The 14,513-nt window shown below is 37.0% G+C and overlaps 1 protein-coding gene across 2 annotated transcripts in view; it reads left to right on the top strand.

Moving 5' to 3' along the window:
* Window positions 1–6,317: 6,317 nt before the first annotated feature.
* Window positions 6,318–14,513, top strand: part of col8a1b (collagen, type VIII, alpha 1b) — a 30,311-nt gene continuing 22,115 nt past the window's right edge. For both annotated transcript variants that reach the window (XM_043222274.1, XM_043222273.1), the window contains exons 1-2: window positions 6,318–6,465; window positions 10,561–10,655. The gene's annotated coding sequence lies outside the window, so the exon portion shown is untranslated. The remainder of the gene's footprint in view (window positions 6,466–10,560; window positions 10,656–14,513) is intronic.

Here is a 14,513-nt window from a genome sequence, read left to right as displayed (position 1 = left end):
ATTTTAACTTTAAACAGTAAATCTGACCATTTGTTGCACAAGTTTAGAAAAATGGTGATAGTAAATTCCCTTTGCAAACACTGCTAATAATGACTCAAATGCAAAGCATGCCATGAAACCGCTTTCATCAGGTTAGAGCCCCTCGATTTGTGCTAACTTGAGTCATTCTTCTAAAGTTAGGTTTAAATGAATGTTGTTGGAGATAATTTAACACTGATTATTTTGTGGTGATTCTTTTTTTTACCACAGAGTGGAATTTTACACAAATATAATACATACATGCACATGAACGGTTGGAACATGGAAGGTCTGTAGAGGAAACGCATTAACGCTTCGCTGACTCAACTAGAGTCACCCGTTATTGTTGGCTTGGAAATAGTGGATGAGAGACCGTGAGAGAGTCCAAATGCGGTTAACATATCATACAGCAAGGAACAACTTCCCCCGGGCTTACATCAACAGATTTCTGCTGGATCAGTTAAAATCGGTGTTGAAGCTGGGTACACTTTCAAAACAGTTGATTTTGGAAATTTTGTTTAAGATTTCTCAACAACGCTAATGTCTTCCAGACCCTAACTGGTTTCAGACTATTTCAGTGTTTCGGAGTAAAGACATGTTTGTATTCCATTAGTATGTTACCAAATGAAACTTTGCAAACCACTTTTCATAACACTTTTGATCAGTTATTTATTTTTTTTGCACATAAACCATCGTAATAAACCATCAAAATTACTCACCATCAAGCCATCCAAGATTTAGAAGAGTTAGTTTCTTTGCCAGAACGTATTTTTAGAATATTTATTTATATATACATTATATCACAGAGATCATCTACAGAGAATGGGTGCTATCAAAATGAGAGTCCGAACAGATGATAAAAAAATCGCAATAAACCACAACTGATATCACATGAACTACTTTAATGATGTTCTTACTTCCTTTCTGTGTATTGAAAGTGTTAGTTGCATAGCTGTCAAAGTCCTGAGGTTTAATTAAAAGTAGCTTTGTGTTCTAAAGATGAACAGCACAAGGGTAATTATTGCCAAACTTTTTATCTTTTTAATACTAAATGTATGCACTTTACCTTTAAGGGGTTACTTGGTCTGCTTTTTACAGACAGACATTAGACAGCCTTTGCATGACAGACCAAGATAGGATTCTTAAATATTTAAGTGAAAGATGCAAGCGGCCCAGCTGCACCAACAAGCGTTTTCCTTTGTCCAGACTCATCCACGGCCTTTATAGAGATGGGACAGTGGGAACACACTGGCATTAAATCACACGTTAATATAACCAGCATGGTGATGTGGTCTTTGCAAAGTTTCCTTCTGGCCAACGTCTCAATCAAAAGCGAACTCAAATGCGGCACGCGTGACCTCATGGTTAAGATGGAAAGATTCCGTTCCCATTCGATTTCATGAGAACAGCCATCTGCTATTCTTTCTCTGATTTCATCAATGGAGCGTTAAGACAGACTCGGTTAAAAGGTGAATTCTCGGTCTTTGCATGTGTAGAGCGTAGCCTGGGGTTTATGACAGGTCTTGAGGGTCAGTGTGGGGCTTACTGTAATAAAATCCAGCTCCCCATAATAAAGCAAACACATAAAAATTCAGGATATGGAATTTACACTCCTACAAATTTTTTTAGATAATTGTTGTCATAAGTTGGCTTGCCATTTGTGTGTGTGTGTGTGTGTTAAATCAGTTTTTTTTGATAAATCACCTGGTTACGTTTTTTTTTTCAATCACGTTAGCAATAACAGCTAATGATGATAGCTAAAGGCATGTTAATCATGTTAGAAACATGCTAGCAATATGCTATCATGTTAAGACGTCAATTATGCCAGAACATAAGCAGTATGCTAATAATGCTAGCTGCATCAGCAATGTCATGTTAGCAATTTATTAAATCATGCTAGCAGTATAGGCTATCAACATCTATCTAATCTAATCTAAACCTAAAGCTTTTACAACTTTCTGGCTAGGCTTTCTCAAGCGTTTTGAATATCCAAGTTAACCTTAAGGTGATGTTATTGTTTTATATTGGTGTATTGCTAGATTTAAGATACATGAAGGTAGTAAATATATCACTGATGTGAATGTGACTTATCTGTTGTTTCCTCCCCAGGTTTCATTGTTTAAATCTATGCTTAACCTCATAAAAAGTTATTAGAATACTTCTCTGACATCTTTCCTGAAATACTGCAACCAAGGCTCCACCACAGCTGTAGTTCTCGGGGTTGGTATGTCATAGTCGTTTATATCAAACACAAGTTCTAGTTCAAGATTTTTTGTAATTCCAAGGATCCAGTACAAGTTTGGTGTATAACAAAGTTTTCTCTGGGCAGTAGCTGCGAAAATCAGGATTTTTTGCATATCCAAAATGTTAGTTTTATAGTGTTAATGTGTAAATGACCGTTTAATGCTGATAGGTGAGCAGATATGCTGCAAGCAATTTTGAGAAAAATAGGATTTACGGTTTGCTCTCGATTTCTGCTTAGTTCATTACTTCATTACTTGGTGGGTTTCACGTTATCCTAGTACTGAACCTGAGGAATACCTGAACAAATAAATACATTCTTGAAACATGGCCAGTATTGGACTCGTTCAGCTGGAGGACCTTATGTTTGCTTTTTATTCATGTAATTTTAGCTCCCAGTCAGTTGAACCTGGAACATATTTAGCTCATTGACAAAGAGAAATAAATGGAGGAATCGTGTGATTGCGAACCACCGCGTACGTTCATATCTTTAACGGTCTGTTTTGGTCTGCAACAGTACTTCATTTATCAGGCCTAGCTGGTTCAGGGTGCTGTTAGCATGCTAGGACCTCATGAAAGCCTATTATTATGATGATAAATGCATCGAGCTGGAAGCCACATATGTTGGTGTAAGAGATTAGCTTCTGTTTTCCTAGTATTAGCGGTGAGTCCTTAAACAAGGTCAGTGCAGGAGATTGTAGGCCCTCAGAAAGCCGGGTGTCGTCCGATCCAAAGGATACCACCGATCTCATTTAAAATCCATTGCGCCATTAAAACTAACTCCTTTATTATGGAGGCGACGAACTCAGGGTCAGTCCTTGATTAATCAGCCAGACTGTGATTTACTTCCAGCCCAAATAAAGCATGTTCCTTTGTTTTGGCTAGCAAGACAGATAGGCGCTTGTATTAAAACAACCCCAACTTTGATCACACACACACACACCGATCCTTTAATTGTACTCACTGCATTCAAGGATTTCACATGTTAGTTATCCAAACCAGTTATCCAAACCCCATTGCAACCACTAGAGGTCAGTGTGGTGCCAGATGGCACCTGTGTAAACGTCTGATAATTCAGCCAAGGTTCAGCTTGGTAGAGTTGCCCTGTTAGCACCAAGTCGAATTTTTCAGAAGCAAGCACATTTTTGGGAAGCAACATACATTTGTTATTTTGTTATAATAGTAGACATTTAGCATTTGGGGATGTGGATGTTTTCCCTCTCTTACATTTTACCATTGTGCCATTTGTTTTAGAGACCTCTTAAAAATGTGGAATAGACCTATTTTTCCCTGCCTACTGTCTCTGTAGTGATTAGCACGCTATGCTATTTCTGCTGTTTCAGTGGGGTTTTAAATAAATGCCAGAAATAAGGTCTCAAAAAATGTCCACATTTTATTCTACAACATAAAATAAATCAGTAATGCCCCATTCATGATTTGTTTTTAAAACTTTTGCTGGTCCTGAAGTAGGCGGTTAATAATAAATAACTAAATTTGACTACAGGTTGACATCTGTTGCTACTGAAGACATTAAATGTCTACTCACTTGTACGGCCTATGTTTATAATTGCAGTCTTATAAACTGTTCTAAGTCAAACTTTCTAATTTGTAGATTTTAAGTAAAGATTGTGATGACATTAAAGTACTGTGTCATAGTCTATTAGCCTACTTTTAGCTTTTTAATTCTGATTGTATTAAGGCTTCAGAATTAATTAAAATTCTTCTAAAAAATCAAAAAATCTTAATGAACAAAATGTGTACAAATCATAAGCCTTATAGATCACAGAGCTTATTTTCTGCAATAATATACAATAAACGGAAATCCTTTTGGCTTTTAGTTGAGGGAACCAGGGTAATTCTGGGTTGGCCTAAAAACACATTAGAACTGAGCCTTCATCATGTATTTTAATTCTCTCAGAGATATTATGATTGTGAGACTATTTCTCGGGGACGACATGTTTTTGATTGGTATGAATCATTCTCAACTAATTCTAACAAATAAGTCTCAGAACAAAGCCTACCAGAAAGAGTGCTAAGCAACATAATTTTCCCCTCCTTTATTTTGGAGTTTGCGTGTTCACTTTGCTTGACGTTAATTCTTAATTTGTTCACTTAAAAGGTTAATTTAAATCTGTGCTATCATTAAAGATGGCGGATTTGCCAATGCCCGTCATTTTAGCCCAGTCGTACCACTGCAAAAGCCTGCCAGTCTCCCCATGTACTGTTTGTTGGTTTGGTTTGGAGACGATCTATAGTCATCTCCCGAAGCCAAGAAAAATCTCATAAAAGCATATTAGCGGGACGAAGGGGCTTAACTTCAGAATGTGGCGGCAGTGGCGTGAAGTCTGGCCAGGCGGCGTGAAGCATGCATAGCTGGTTCTACGAGTAAGCGAAGTGCGAAACCAGCCATGCAGATGCCCCTGCCAGCCCTGATACAACCCCAGAAATGAAAGCCCTGGTTTTGAGAAGCTGTCCGACGGCGCTATTTGATGGTCTTTTACACTCTCCTCCAAAATCTAAGCAATATTCCACTGGAATGGACTTCTGATGGTCTCAGTCTAGCCAAACACTGCAGGTGTTAAATTGAGACAATGTTAAAAGAGGAGTTTACCACCTCCTGTTTCCATCACCCAAGACTTAATGCTCATTTTTTGAAGTATCGCATGAGAAACAAGTGATGGAAATGCCACATTTCTAATAAGTTTTTACAGTTGCTTAAGGTGGATTTTGACTTCTGAGAAAAATGGTTAATGCGGATAATGGGAGATGGAAACGAATTTTGCAATATACTCAAAATGGATCAAAACAGTCAAGTGACTTTGTGCCGTGAGGCAGAATAACTTGACGATATTGTTTTCTTTGACTCGCTTGTTCGCAAATGTTTTACCGGATCAATAAGGTAGCGAGCTGAATCGTGCAATCTTAAAGTGGTAGTTCACACAAAAATTAAAACTCTCACCATTTGCACATTCTTAAGCGGTCCCAAACCTGTATAAATTTCTTTCTTCTGTTGTACACAAAAGAGCATATTTATAATAATGCTGGTAGCCAAACAGTTGCCAGTAGCCATTGACTTCCATGATGTGAAATTTGATTTGGTTTCCTCGCGTAAAAGTATCAAATAATTTTGGAACCAATTTCCATCCACTTTCAGCACACTGAACTCTTCAAAAACCAGTAATACGGGGTGAGTATAATAACAGAAAGGTAACTTATCTCTTTAAATCCAGGCTAGTCCACCAATGGAAAACATTTTTCTCATTGCTGCTCATGCGCGAGTTTTATTTTTGCTTTAAATCAAAATAGGCGTTTATAAGGAATATTGTAAGCCTGCAGGACATTTATAACTCCAGTATTTATATGACAGGAAACCGGCCTACTGATATGTCAACACAAAGATCTGCTTTTTCAAGATAAACCCTGTTTTTATGCTGTGGGAGTTACGAAGCTAGCACTACGGCTAACACATTTATGATGACATACTCCATAGAGAACATGTGAAATAGTGTTTATATGTTCCTCACCATCACAAATCATTATATTTCATTTACAATACTTATTACTTACACTGTATCCACACAAAAAAATATGATAAAACGCTTTAAGTTATATAACTATTTACTTAAAGGAATAGTACACCCATAAATAAGCTTTTTTGCCATCATTTACTCACCTTTTCCTTTCAGGTTGATTTTCAGCTGTTGCGTGGCTTTAGAAAATGTACGGATCATGTTTATTGTGCTTTTTTTGTTGAAAAAGAGCAGCATGGACATTCTCCCAAACATCTCATTGCAGGTTGTACTAAATAAAGACAATAATGCAGAATTGGGTGAGCCTTTTTGAGTGAATTATCCACTTAAATTGTAAGTAAATCATGTTCATCTATGCTTGCTTGCATATAAGGCCTAAAAGCGAGGAAGCAGGAAAGGCCTGAAGTCATTTGTTTTACTACTCCTTGAGGAATGCTTTCAGGAAGAGAGTGGTTTCAGGAGGAAGGGGGAAACGAGTGTTGAACGAAGCGTCGAATGTGCACTGGCAACAATTTGTAGGGAAGGCAGCAGAATAAAGCACACGAGACTAAACATTTGGACAGTGTCTAAGTACACACGGTGTTCAGCGAAGGAAAAGGGTGACTGGAGTAACTGGTCCAGCTGAGGAACCCGGAGACCCTGCATTCTTCAGATCCTCAGCTTGAAAATTCATGAGGTGAGTTTTGTTGTGTTGTGGAGTATTTGCTTCCCAGTTATTCCCGGAAAAATGTATTGTAACATACCAGGCCCTGAAACCCGCTATCAGACTAAACATTTGAACACTTGGCCTTTTAGAGGTACACAAACTAGTTTGTATTAAACATTGTTCCTCGGTGGCTATTGGATCACGAACACTCAATAAGCATCATCTGCAAACCCTGCAGTCTTTATCACCCTAATATCAGATGTAAACTGAGGACTTGAATGCAATAGTTGTGGTCAACTATATTGGATGACGCTGCACTGGTGGTCCTGAGGTGTGCTCCCACGATGCACTGGGTTTTGGAAATACTGTGTTACCTTGTGTACTTATTGTATGTCAACTCTATGAATCGTATAGAGGAAAAATGGTGAAATTTGGCACCTTTATTGTGGTGGTTTTGAATAGTAATCTGATCAATTTTAGGATCTCTAGTGCCAATGCTTTAGCATCATCACCAGCGCCATGCGGATTACATTCAATGAATTATGTTAAAGAATGTAAAATAATTTTAAAGCTACTTTAAGTTCTGGAACTGCTGATCCAAAACAGGTTGCTTTCACACCTGGCCCATAGCAACAAAAAAACCAACAATAAGCCATTAGAGCTGTTTATAGTTGACTGTTTACTTGCATGCGATTGTGCATGGGATTTTTTTTTGTCAATTTAGAAAATGAAAATTGTCCACAAGAGAAAATTTTCCACAAAATTTAGATCATTTTTGAATGGGGCCATTTTATAAATTCAACTATTATTTTCTCTTGTGGTGGATATATATATATATATATATATATATATATATATATATATATATATATATGCCAACATCTTTTGTTAAATATCTTATTCGGGTCAGGACTAAATAAAAATAACATGCATTTTGTATGATCCCTCTTTATTTGGGAATAATTAACATTTTGCTGATTCAGAAAGGGGTGTAAACTTTTGACCTCAACTGTATATTAAATGTATTTTATATAAAATATACAAAATATACAAATAAAATATTTTGCGTGAAAGTTGTAAATATACTGTTTCAATTTCAAAAAAGAATGCTCTCTCACAGATGTCATCACACTCCAGCAATGTAATTTTAGCTGAACTGCCTTCTGTGGTCTCCAGAAGGAAATGCTTTAGAATCAGACAGTACACGAGGCATGTGATGCATTAGGTTTTTTTCCTGCACGACCTCTCAATGCAACACGTTTATCCTGGCAGTTTGAACGAGACAGAATGTGTGTTTCTCTCAGACAGCCTCGACTGGGAGATCACACACACACACACACACACTATAAGCAAAAGCAGACGATCACAATGTCAAACCCGTTTTATTTCGAGTTCCCATTTAAGACTTTATAGAACCAAATAACCTCCTAATTATTCTGAAATGTCTTTCAATCAAGCTGTGAACAATGTAAACACTGCCAAAAATTTCAATCAAGGAATTACAGCAAGTTTCCGATGAAGCTGAATTAGGCTTCGATTTTCGTAACATGGAGGGTCACAATCCGGACAAATCAAACCTCCAGCCACATCAATCAGCAGACTTGAAAGTCCTTCAGAGGATCTTTGGTGGGCTTTCCAGACATGTCGTAGTCTGTCACAGATGCAAATATTCCCTCACCCCTATCGGCTCGGTCGCTTCTGACAACGGTTTATTTTTGAATACCAAGGCCATGAGTGTCTCAGACAGCTCCGCAAATATTTCAAACGCATATTGGACAAATACTCATGCAGCCGCGTGCCAGTGTACACACCGTGCAGCTCCTTACTATCTGTCAACCCTGGCAGGAGCGCTATGCTGCAGGCTGGGAGATTTACGATAATCAAAGCTCGTCTGGGACGAGGGAAGGATCCCGATGATGGAAGACGAGTCCCTGGGGTGTCGTAGAGCTTCCTAGGCAGAAGCTAACATCATCCGTTTTCCCTTCACGATTTCTCAGCCAGCTTCGGACGAATATGAATGCATTCACACGACGGTTAACATATGTTTACAGTGTTTAATTGTCATTGTGAAAAGCTGATTCCATGTTATTTTCACACAGACGTTTATTTGGATTTGCCTCTGTTTATAGAACTTAAAAGATTAGCATTGTTTAAGCAACAATTTCGCTTTTCTTAAAGGAGCAGTCGCTCTTTTTTTTTTGCATTGATAGATTAACCATTCTGGGTTCCCTAAAGCATCTTAGTAAACAGTACTTTATTGTATATTGGTTTTATTGAAGAACATTTTAAACATCACTATAAATGTCCTTTATTTGTAACAATGAAATATAATTAATAAAAGCCCACCTTGTCGGCAGTAGCTAATTAACTCCGCCCATCATGTGATGACTGTTTGATACCGCTTTCAGTGGTTCAGATGGTAAAACATATGGTCATTATATTTTGAGGCGATCAACGTAGGTTTTTCTCCTTTTTTAAATTTTAAATCACGTCATAAAAGCATTTATGTTCAATAATAATGAAGGAAATAACCAAAAAGTTGAAAATAAAGTGTTGAGTAGGGTTAGGGCTTTACTGGCCAAATAAGGGCGACAACCGTGACAGCGATTTCTGTTTGAAATGTTCTTCAAACTGAGTTGCAGCACTTGCAATAAATTTAGTGTTGACCGAGTAGGTGGCAATGCTCCCAAATTTGGCGGGATTACGATACTAATATACATAGAATACATCGTTTTGTTTGAGTAGATCAAAGTTTCGCCAAGATACAGCCTTTCATCCAATTTTAAGCCAACATCTTGAACTTCACCTCATTATACCATTTGAACAATGATTAAAAAATTCTGTATGACGTGCGGCCTGGTCTAGTGACTCAGCTGGGAGACATTTCGCTCGCCAGTCTTAAATCCCATGTTTGATTTCTTAGAAAATGACCAGCACTCCCTTAGCACACGGCTTCTGAGGCATCCTTCATGTTTTGGACACCAACGGTCCAAAAAGTGCTCGCCATTGCGTTTTTGTGGACAGCGATCCTTTTTCACGACATCTCCCTTGTTTTTACTCCTACATAAACACACTTACACTTTCTCCGGCCGCGAAATGAGCATTAGCGCTCTAATTTCCACATTTCGTGTAAACACACATCGTCAAACTGGGACCGCGACGAGCCGTATTTGTTCAGACGGAGTCGGGCAGTGATACCGAACCGAAAAGCGCTTGAAGTTTTGGGCCGACGTTCGGAACTCGACTCTACATGGCAACGTGACAGGACTTTGGTTCGGTATCAAAGCAACATCTGTTAGGACCATTAAACGCTCGCATTTGCTCAAAAGGCTGATACTTAACAGAGGTTTACGAACTGACGCGTATGAAAACACGCAACCCCCCGCTCGGCGTCAGTATTTGGCCGGTTCAAACAGGGTTTGTTTGCGCAATCGATACAAGCAGAGTAATTGCGCACGGTTTTTTATTAGTCTGCACGCGGTTGGCGTTTCGTTTTTTTGGAGGAGACGTTAAGCTTGTGTTTATGTTTGAAATTGTCTGCGAATGTCGCGAGGATAAGGATCCTGCTCGTGGTTCGTAAACACGCCCGAGCCCCGAGTGCATAAAAGAAATAAACGTTTCGTCGTCTCGGCGATATTCAGATGAAGTAAGAAAATACTTATCAATCTCTGTGAAGTCGTTGCCAGCTGAAACCCACCATCAGTTCGAGCATAACATCGCGTTAAGTCCTAGCCTCCACTAAACTACTTTAAACAGCTAGTTCCTGTGATTACGAGCAAATTAGTTGAGTCAAGGCCAACAGAAACGTAAAGGAGAGCTTATATTCCAGAAATGTTCGTTTTTTTGGGTGATCGCTAAAGTGTTGTTTTATTAGAGTGCGTACTTTGCTCTAATAAAAGTCAATTATGTTTTTTAAGGTATGTTCTTCATCCAGATGCAGTTTGTTTTAATTTCCACCCATGATAAATTCTTTTTCGCAAAGGAGACGTGTTAAAAAAGCATGCATGCAGAGGTTTACAGGCCTGTGGCGCGTCATAGATATTTTGACCTTTGATATTGTAGGTTCGGTTGATTTGGTCTGCTGAAAGTTTCCAGATGGGCCTGATGTTTTAGGTGTGCTTACAGGGTCATTTGCAAGCTGCAGACTGATTAAAGAGCTGCGGCTGTAACTCATGTTCAGCGCTGGAAAACGCCTTCATCGCTGATGGCTTATTGATGAGGTAAGGCTCAAGCTACTTAAAGATGAATTTTGAATTTCTGTGCCTCTAGCACCAGCAATTAAATTAGTTGTTTTTTTTTTTTGGACCAAAGAGAAAAAACTGAACATAGCATTTAAGGAATAATATAATATATCATGATTCTAAAGTTTGTGGTTTGTGAATTGTTTTTAATGTTTCATTTGTCAAAGCATCTATTTAAAAAAAAATGTATTAGCTTATTTCATGTTATTTAAACGTTATTTAATCGTTAATTACATTTCTATGTTTTTTTAATATATTTTTTTAATTGTTACAAGATTTCTATGTTCAAATGTAATATTTTATGCAAATCAGATGCTAAGAATTTTCTTTTTATTATCATTGTTGAAATAATGTGCTGCTTAATATTTTTGTGCAAACCTTCATACTTTTTAGGTTTTATTGATTAATGAAAAACATCTATATATAGCATACACGCTTATATTTTTTTATATATTAAAAAAAGCGAAATTTAAAATACAACAATGAAGTAAATTTAATTTCATGCATTTTTCCTAATAAAAGGAAAAAAGCTTGTGGACCTCAAATCTTCACAGCTGTGAGATATAATACAGTAGTTGAAAAATTGCGCGGTTTAATATTATGTGAATTGTGACACTTTTTAAAAAATATTTGACAAAAAAATCATTTACTGAAGTCAAATGCAACATAAAAAAACCCAACAATAAGGATTTTAGCTGAAACACTTGTATTTCAGAACCTGTTGCATTCAGAGTTGCTCTAGCAATCATGTTCATTACCATAAACACATTAGGTAAAAAAAAAAAAAAAAAAAAAAAAAGATAATGAATGGAAATGATAATTCTTCCTGCTTTAAAAGTGACTGTCTGTGCGAATCTGTTGGTCAAAATGATTTGAGGACACTTGGCCAGACAGCCACAAAAATGACCAGACAGTGACTCAGAGACTGTTGACCTTATGGGGTCCTGGAGCAAACACCTCCAAATATTCATTTGATTTTAAAGAACAAGAAGCCCCAGTCTAAATAACCCCACACTGCTGCAGCTTCCAGACCACGGCGAAATAAGAGACGAGCATGCATTAGCTAGCCAAACAAATAAGAGACATTTAATAGAGAAAAGTCCTGACGGATACCATGGTAGTCTGGCATAAATACTGCAATTATCGCATGAAGGCAATATTCCCATGGCATTTGCCATAAATTATTTCCTTAGCACACAAATCAGAGGAAATAATATATTGCCAAAGACGAGCGGTGATCTGAAATATAGATTTAACCTTCAGGGTTGTTAATCATTCAAAGCTATTAACTGTTATAAGAGCATATTATGCTTATAATTTATATAAATTGGGTGTCAAATGATATTAATCCATCTAAAGATGAATTGGCTTATATAAAAAATATCATATGTATGACTATATTTTGTACTACAGGTCTACAATATATTGTCTTGCAAGTCTATGTTTTATTTTATATATTTTGTTTAAATATTTGTTTATTTTATTGTTTGGCATTTTGTTTGTTCTGTTGTTTTTTGTTCTTTTTTTCATTATGTTTACTTATGTCTGTTTGTTTTTGTTTTGTAGAATTTAGTTATGTTTTGTGTCTTTTTTTGTTTTTTTTTTTTTTTTTTTTTGCCGTATGTTTGTCTGTTTGCTTTTAGACAAGTCATATGCACTACTCTAAACTTAAAATGGTGCTTTTTCATTTTTTATTTTATATATTTTATTTAAATATTTGTTTATTTTATTGTTTAGCATTTTGTTTTTGTTCTATTGTTTTTTGTTCTCTTTTTCGTTATGTTTACTTATGGGTGTTTGTTTGTTTTTTTGTTTTGTAGAATTTAGTTTAATAATATAAAATTTAGTTTAATAATATTTTTTATTTTTGTTGTGTTTTTTTGTTTTGCCATATGTTTGTCTGTTTGCTGACAATTGCATTTTAAACATTCTAGAAATGTCTTTATTTAGTGTTTTGTCTTTGTTTAGTTTTTTTGTTTGTTTATTTGTTCTTTATTTGTTTCGTTTCATTTTGTGCTTTCTGTTTTGTCTTTTGTGTGTGTGTGTGTGTGTGTGTGTGTGTGTGTGTGTGTGTGTGCACGTTTTGTTCTGTTTTGTTTTTGGCGTAGTCATGTGGACTAAGATAAAATAATGGCGCTAATCAAATGCCAGTTTAGATTCACTTTCACAGTATGAAAATTGCAGCATGGACATTCCGCAAAATATCTCTTTTTGTGTTCCACGTCAGAAAAAGTACATCAAGTCTGACTGAATTATCCCTTTCAAAAAGAGCTTCTAAACGCCTGAGGGAGTTTCTGAGCTTAGTAACAGATGCTGTTTTTTTTACACGTGACACTGACAATTAATAGTTTAACTCTCAAATCAAATATCTCAGGTTTGATCGAGCATGTTGAACCTGACAGCCTGACCTCATGACTTTATCTTTGTCCTTGTATATCTCGCTTCCTCGTCTTCTCCTGTCGGCTGACCTGAATGATGCCGCCCTCAACTCTCTGAACACCATCTGTGTTGACTTTCCGCCATTAAACTGCCACTCCATCTCAAATATAAAGGCCCAAAGGGGAGTGCATTTCGGTAATAGACTTGTCTCGACCCCCGTACATTCACCGCGAGCCAGGCGAGCTGCTGCTTTGGTTGTATTTCTTCGGTTGGATGCAGCGCAGCATCTTCCAGATAATTTTTCATTTCACCTTCATCGTATACAGCTGACGTATGCCTGCACTCCCGCTGCCCTTGTCTGCTTTTATCATTAACTTAACAACCCGAAGGGCCCGCAGGTGCTGCGACGAAACCGCAAATGTTTCTTCTTGAGTGAAAACGTCTTCTGTTTCACAAACTTCCAATCCTCGATGAAACAAACTACCGGAATGTTGACATTTATTCTACTACGAGTCATGTTTTGGAACCGATGCGTACAACAAAAAAACCTACAGAAAGCTATAACGTTCTGGTTGGTGAATGTGGAGGTGATCTGTGTCCTGTGAAGGTTTATGCAAATATGCGATCTCATAAATGGGCTCTGTTTTAAAACCTGGTGAGCTGCCTTAAAGGGGAATATCTGCATTATGCTAACTTCTAAGACTCCTCAGCATTGTGCTGCGCTCAGTGAAAATCCACCTAAGGCTGTGAGTAAAGTTGAATGTTGATTAGCTATAAATATATTTAGCACAATATATTTATTAAAAATTAGTTAACTGGAATTGAAAGTTGAATTGTACTTAGTGTCGTGTTCTCAGCTTAGCAAAACTAAATGATAAGCTTTATTTAATTGCGTATCAGTTCATATTGTGTTTTAATTTATGATTTAAATAATCATGTTTAACAGCAGAAGGTCTGGGGAGAAACTACATTACCCAAATCCCACCAATCAGAAAGCTGCATTGAGCGAATCGCGCCAAAAGGAGAATAAGCTCCGCCCACTCCTGTGAAAAACCTCGCCTCTCGAAACTCTCGAAACATTTAAATATTCAAAAATATACATCCATATTTTGCAATAAACTTAAAATGTATAGTTTCTGTGTTTACAATCATCAACTTAATAGTTTTATATTTCTTCTTAGTTGGTAAAGGTTCATGGGATTGTAGTTCTTTGCTTCATTCAAGCTGTTAAGAACCCGTTTGTTTAATTTTCCAAAGATTTTGGACTGTTGTGATTCACTGCTCAGGTGGTTTGCTTTTTTAAAAAAAACCTTTTTAAAGACTTTTTAAAAATCGCTATGGGAAAAGTGAATGGAAAAAAGTACAATGCACAAAAACATGGACGTATTATCTGTGACGAATTTGGACGAGAGCCACTGTGGACATTACTTACATGTTTTCTCCACGCGGCCTCATGCT

The sequence above is a fragment of the Puntigrus tetrazona genome, chromosome 22, assembly GCF_018831695.1.
Source record: "Puntigrus tetrazona isolate hp1 chromosome 22, ASM1883169v1, whole genome shotgun sequence".
Taxonomy (NCBI): domain Eukaryota; kingdom Metazoa; phylum Chordata; class Actinopteri; order Cypriniformes; family Cyprinidae; genus Puntigrus; species Puntigrus tetrazona.
Note: the sequence above shows the minus strand (reverse complement) of the source record. Positions and strands in the feature narration are given on the sequence as shown.